This window comes from Gossypium hirsutum, chromosome A02 (assembly GCF_007990345.1).
Source record: "Gossypium hirsutum isolate 1008001.06 chromosome A02, Gossypium_hirsutum_v2.1, whole genome shotgun sequence".
NCBI classification, from domain to species: domain Eukaryota; kingdom Viridiplantae; phylum Streptophyta; class Magnoliopsida; order Malvales; family Malvaceae; genus Gossypium; species Gossypium hirsutum.
In genome coordinates, this window is record NC_053425.1 from 40,909,049 (window position 1) to 40,914,887 (window position 5,839).

General features: G+C 30.0%; 1 long non-coding RNA gene across 4 annotated transcripts; it reads left to right on the forward strand.

Moving 5' to 3' along the window:
* Positions 1–2,025: 2,025 nt before the first annotated feature.
* On the forward strand, positions 2,026–5,627 carry LOC121209916 (uncharacterized). 4 transcript variants are annotated; one of them, XR_005905119.1, is made up of 5 exons: positions 2,026–2,732; positions 2,979–3,056; positions 3,179–3,208; positions 4,139–4,259; positions 5,355–5,627. It is a non-coding gene; the product is annotated as an uncharacterized lncRNA (long non-coding RNA). The 4 variants fall into 4 exon arrangements; XR_005905117.1 differs by having other exon boundaries at positions 4,139–5,627; XR_005905114.1 differs by having other exon boundaries at positions 2,027–3,056.
* Positions 5,628–5,839: the final 212 nt, after the last annotated feature.

Consider the following 5,839-nt stretch of genomic DNA (forward strand, 5'->3'; position numbering starts at 1 on the left):
TTAACTTTTTTTTATATAAGATAATATCAATAGCCAATATAATTACTAATACAGAGGGTGGAATATATTTTTAATTCAAACTCATAAATACATGTAGATATACAAACTTTATTACACTTTAGTCTTATACTGCGTTAAACACTATTTCATCAAATAAATATTTAATTATTAATATTTATTGTTGCACATGTCTTTATTCACCTAGTCATCCTTTGATTCCATATACATGTTATATAGTAAAATATTCCAACATTTGGCATGCTACAATTAGGTATAACATATTATAACCATCTATGTTAAGCACATTTACTAAAATACATTATAAATAAATTAATGTTTCCATATAACATGCCCAACTTGTCACTATTGGATCAAACATTAATTAGCTACTATAATCGAGTTTAATAGCTTAAATTCATCCAAAGACATGCATGCATAACTTAACTAATTAACCGAAAATAATTATCAACTAGAGAAGATTATCTCTATAATTTCGAAACATTACCTACATATTGACTTATATAGAACGTAACATTTCTTACTATGTATCAAATATATTAAGTCAATTCATCATATTCAATAACATTTACACAAGCAAATATCAAATTACAAACTGATTATAACTATCTTCTATAATTTCATTTTATCACTACAGGAAAATAGGGCTTTAGCGGCGTTTTTAGCGGCGTTTTATCAAAAAACGGCACAAAAACCAAAGCAATAGCGGCGTTTTTACTAAAACGCCGCGAAAAATAGAGCATTAGCGGCGCTTTTGGCAAAACGCCGCTAAAAACCAGAGCATTAGCGGCGCTTTTCAAAAAACGCCGCTAAAAGTCATATAACCCCTAAACCCAAAAAAATCATAAACACTAATCTATAACCCCTAAAATAATAATTATTAAAATTTATGGTTATACAATATATTAAATATTTTCTTATATAATCGTAAAAGAGATAGTATTGAATTTAAAATATCGAATTAATTATCATTATAGTTTATGGTTTATGGTTTAAGATATATGGTTTAGGGTTTAAGGTTTAAGAGTTAACTAGTATTTGAAGGTTTATGATGAATTATGGGTTTAGGGATTATGATTAATTAGGGTTTAATGGTTAGGGTTAGAGTTTAAGGTGTAAGGGTTTATGGTTAAGGGTTAAGGGTTAAGGGTTTAGAGTTTAGTGTTTATGGGATAGGGGTTAAGAGGTTTAGGGTTTAGATTAATTAGTATTTTTTAATTTATATATTAAATGATTTCTTATATAATTGTAAAAGAGATACATTACACCAAAATAGGTTTTAAGGGGATAGGGGTTAGGCGTTAAGGGGATAAGGGTTAGGCGTTAAGGGGGTTGGGGTTAGGGGTTTATGGTTTATGAGTTAATATTTTAAGGTTTATGGATTATGGTTTAGAGATTATGTATTAGGGTTTAAGGTTTAGGGGTTATGTGTTAAGGGTTTAGGTTTTAAGGGTTAAGAGACATGGGTTATGGGTTTAGGGTTTAGGATTTAGGATTTAAGATTTAGGGGTAAAGGTTAGAGGTTTAGGGTTTAGATTAATTAGTATTATTTAATTTATATATTAAACGATTTCTTATATAATTGTAAAAGAAATAATATTAATCTTAATATATTAAAATTATAATTATAGTTTAAATTATTTAAGAGATAATAGATAAACTTTATATATATATTATTAAATATTGACTATCATTAATTAATTATTATGGCTTCCAAATTATAACAAATAAAAATAAATATGAAAATTAAGAGATTAGTGGCGTTTTAAAAAAAACGCCAAAAAAACACTATTATAACAAATAAAAATAAATATGAAAATTAAAAGATTAGTGGCGTTTTTTTAAAAAACGCCACAAAAAGCACTTTTATAACAAATAAAAATAAATATGAAAATTAAGAGATTAGTGGCGTTTTTTAGCTTTTTTTTAAAAACGCCACAAAAAACACTATGAAAACGACGTCGTCTTTTTTTCTTAAATTTCATCTTCCTGTGTCATGCCCGACACTTAGCCATTTTCCCTAAAATCCCAAAACAGATATCCCAAACGTTTAGCCATTTCCAGCAAAACCCCAAAATAGATTTCCCCAATTCTCCACATTTCCCCTAATCCCTAAATTTCCCCCAAAATCCCTAAGTTTTTTTAATAGTTCTTCGTTTAAGTAAAGCCCTTATATTTAAAAAAAAATTCAATTTTTTTCAAGTATTAGGGAAAGTGATTCGGCCAGGTTTTTCAGCATCTAGAGTTTCTGTCAATGTTGGAGAAGAGGTAAATATTCGAGTAATTCATGCTTATAGTTGAATGAGAGAAATGAGTGATGTCAAAGTTGAGAAACCAGACGATGAACAGCCGCAAGAAAGCAGCAAATTCCTAATGCAACCTGCAACAGTGTACCACAGCAGCAGGAAATAGGGATTCATAATGTCGTGAAAGAAACTGGATCTTCTTCTTGTCGTCTAAATGATCAGAATAAGATTATCAAAAATGGAGGGTGTTTAATTAATCCATTAGGGTTCCCATATAGGTCTCGAATGCAGGTTTTGGCTGCAGATGCACCATCAGGAAGTGGAGAGTTGCTCATAATGAATGATTTACTTGTTTACAAGAGAGGGAGGAACAAAATACAAGAAGCCATTGAAGAGGCTGAGCAAAAGAAGAGGAAGAATAAGATCAAAAACAGAATTTCAGCTGCAAAATCTTGAGCCAGGTCTCAAGTGCGTATGTGTGCGCAGTAGTAGTAGAATCTAGAATACAGCCCCAAACTTAGCCAAGTTGTTCCATACAGTCATATCTAGAAGGCAGCATGTATATATATGCAAGCATACTAGTCGAAAATTACAATTCTTCCTTTCTTTTTCCTGTTTTATTAGTAGAGCTGAAACGGGAACTTAGTTCTTACGATTTTAATTTCCACAGATGTAACTGTTTTCCTATACTAAGGCTGCGATCTTGTTTTGAAGGAGCATACAAGATTTCTGGAAGAAAAAGTGGAGCAATTGAGAAATGAGAATGCACTTTTAAAGAAATTACTTTCCCTGGTGAGAGACCTCATGTTTCTTCTTGGCAAGTGGCAAGAAACTGAGAAAATATACAATATTTTCCTTATTTTCTATGTATTACTTATTGATTTTTGGCCTTTCTCATCTTGCATGTGGATCAGGAAGCTGCAGCAGCTGAGAGACTCCCAGAGGTACTGATTTTATATGTCCAATGAACTTAATATATGGAGACTAATAAGGAGGTTTAAGCTCATCAAGATCAATGGTGGTGGTGAGACCGAGTGACAATATGGGATGACATAGTTTCATTTTTTAAGACATTATAGGATCTCCGTTATACATCAAATATATATAAAGAAAAGATTTTTGTGTGCCTTCAGTCGACCTGGCTTTCAAAATATAATAAAGATAATTAGATTTGCAATGAGCTAAAGATAGATCACGCTACTGTAAAGTTTTTGATAATTTATATATTACTATTGCCTGCAAAAAAACATGGTTTCAATTATATCCTAATAGCTAGAATCATGAATCACTTGGATCTTGAGAAAAGTATACAATGTTAGAAGCTGCAATAGTTTTAATCTCTTTTGAGTTCATCATTCAGAAAAGAAAGATATATATATTTATAAGCATATTTTACAAACAAGAGAGATAAGTATGGCTGACTCAGTAATCAGATCTCAGCAGTAATGGATTGATAGAGTGCAAATGCTAAAAACTGCATAAACATTTTTTATCAATCAAACTTCATATTAGCATGAATTACTATAAGCATGAATTACTCGAATATTTATCTCTTCTCCAACATTGACAGAAACTCTAGATGCTGAAAAACCTGGCCGAATCGCTTTCCACAGTTTCGCTTTCTTTCATGTTTGATGTGCTAGTATCTTTAGGTTATCTTTGAATGAGAGAAATGAAATGATTTGTTTGGTTGGCTTGATATATATCTATATTTAATGGTAATTGGAGATATGTTTTGAGTTATTAGGAATATTATTCCTTCTGGTGCATACAGGGACCAGTTTCTATTAGTAGTAGTAGTTTTAAGTTGGTTAAGTATTTGTGAGGCAATAGTGTGCCCTGAGATCTTATAGATGATGATTGAACCTTCACAGAAAAGGCAAAGATTGAAGCTCAAATCTTAGCTGCTGAAGCAGCAGCAAAAATGAAGGCAGAGGTTGAGCTGAAAAAGCAACGGGAAAGAGAAGAGAAGCTGCTGGAATTACATTACAAAAGGTTTTTATCTTTTTCTTGCGTTTTCTTTTTTGTCCTTATTATGTTTATATAGTGGAGGGTTTTAGAGGCTAGAACACTGTAATACCATATAGTATATACAAAATATGAAACAGACCATGCCATTATTTATTGAACAGGTAAAAAACTACTTATTTTTTTTCCCTTTTTCTTAAATTAAAGACCATGCCATTAAGGTAAATGCATATTATTGTTGACTATTAATTATATGAACTATTTATTTTACATTAAATTAATGTTTAAACATAAAAAATAAAATAAGAAACAATCAAACCAACTAGTTTAACCTATGGTCCAGTTTCTTTAACATTGGCATTTATGTCCTTTAATGTCGAACTTCTACATTTATGTCTTTCATTTTTAATTTTTAGATGATAGTAGTGTCAATAAATTCTTTGTCCCTTGTTATGCTATTAGTTCCTTTGTTTTGCATTTTCTTTTTTTGCCAAAGCCACTTGTCCCAGTTGTCATGTTTTTTTATGCATTTCATTGGCTATGGGGTTTTGCTTGGTAGTTATGCAGCTATTTATTGAAAGTTGAAACTCATGCCTGTTTTATGAATGCTTACATGCATGGCAAGCTGTTGTTAGCCTTTCTTTCTATTATGTTTGTTGCTTTGTATTAGCATTCTCTATGCTACTTGCCCTACAAAGTTCCAAGTTTCCATTTTTATTAAAGATGGCAATCGGGTATTTGGAAATGTTAATTATCTGATCTTTGGCAATTTTGCCCATCAGAATTAAGCTAATTTTATGGTTCTATCTTTAATTAATGCATGACTGAGCAATGCTTCCTTTATAGGTCAGTTTCCTGTTTCTTTGTCATGGATGGATGTATTTATTGGAAAATGGGACAAAGTAACTTAATACAAAGAAATTTTACATTTGATTTTCTATGCCTTTTAGATCACCTCTAATTTAAAGATTGATTGCAAATGCCTTTTTTCATTTTTTACAACTTTTTCTGACCAACAATTTATTTGTTACATATATGTTTTATTTTATTTTAATCGTTAATTGTATGTCACTAATGCTTAATTGTTATAATTTTTTACATAAATGTTTTTTTTTACTCGAGGCTAAGAAGTTAGCATCACAATATCAAAAGGAAGCGGACAAATGCAATTCGAGTATGGACACGTGCGAAGAAGTAAGGGAGAAAGCTGAAGAAGCACTGTCGGCTCAAATGAAATTAACAGCAATGTGGGAAATAAGAGCTCGTCAGAAAGGGTGGAGAGAAAAGGTCGCCAAATCTAATAATGCATTTCCTTATTTCATTTAAGTAACTTCATTATAATGTCTTATTTTATTGATATTTTTATATTTAATCTAGTTTTTATTATTTATTTTAGTTTTTATTCTAAATTTTTATTTTTATTTTAATATTTAAGATAACTTGAGTTCTAACTTTTGGATTTTAATTGTGTTATTAATTTATTATTTTAAATTCTAAATTTAAATTCATTAATTTTTGTATTTAGTTTTACAGTTAAAATTTTAATAGAAAATTTTTATATTTATATCATTCAATATTTTGATAATGAATTTTAAATTTTTTATATT